Source organism: Protopterus annectens, chromosome 6.part1 (assembly GCF_019279795.1).
Source record: "Protopterus annectens isolate FY-2018-M chromosome 6.part1, PAN1.0, whole genome shotgun sequence".
Taxonomy (NCBI): Eukaryota; Metazoa; Chordata; order Ceratodontiformes; family Protopteridae; genus Protopterus; species Protopterus annectens.
Window position 1 is genome coordinate 404,003,745 of NC_056738.1, and position 483 is coordinate 404,004,227.

The 483-nt window shown below is 55.1% G+C and overlaps 1 non-coding gene across 1 annotated transcript in view; it reads right to left on the reverse strand.

Annotated features, from left to right (window-relative positions):
- The window catches only part of LOC122805748, a 154-nt gene extending 115 nt beyond the window's left edge, over window positions 1-39 (reverse strand). The window contains exon 1 of the ribosomal RNA XR_006365445.1: window positions 1-39. This exon is cut by the window's left edge and continues 115 nt beyond it. This is a non-coding gene — a ribosomal RNA (5.8S ribosomal RNA).
- Window positions 40-483: the final 444 nt, after the last annotated feature.

Genomic DNA, 483 nt, shown 5'->3' on the forward strand with positions numbered 1-483 from the left:
TCATCGACACACGAGCCGAGTGATCCACCACTCAGAGTTGTACTGGTTTTCGTCCACCGGGGGCACCACTGCCCAAGTGGCTTCACATCTCGAGACAAGCACGCGAGGTTTCACAGGCGTCATCACGGGCGCCCAGACCGGGGTTACTGGCCCCGCGCCATGGGACAGCAGGGAGTGCCACGGCAGCCAGCATGCGGCCGCACCACCAAGTCTCAGGGTCTTTGAACCTATGCTGCGTGCGGAGCTGGGCGTCCTCCGCTGGCAGTCTGGATGGATATAGTCAAACATCACAACATGTCTATAACAGACTGCCACAAAGCCCTATTCTTTTATTCTGTCTCCTACAGGCTGTGGATGGGAGATCTTTGCCTGGCAGAATTGCCCACTCTAAAGAATTAAACTTGCCTGAGATACAAAAATAGGACCTGCTGGAGAAAGAGGCATGTATCCCAGAGACTACCCTTCTCTGTAACAGGCTCCCCA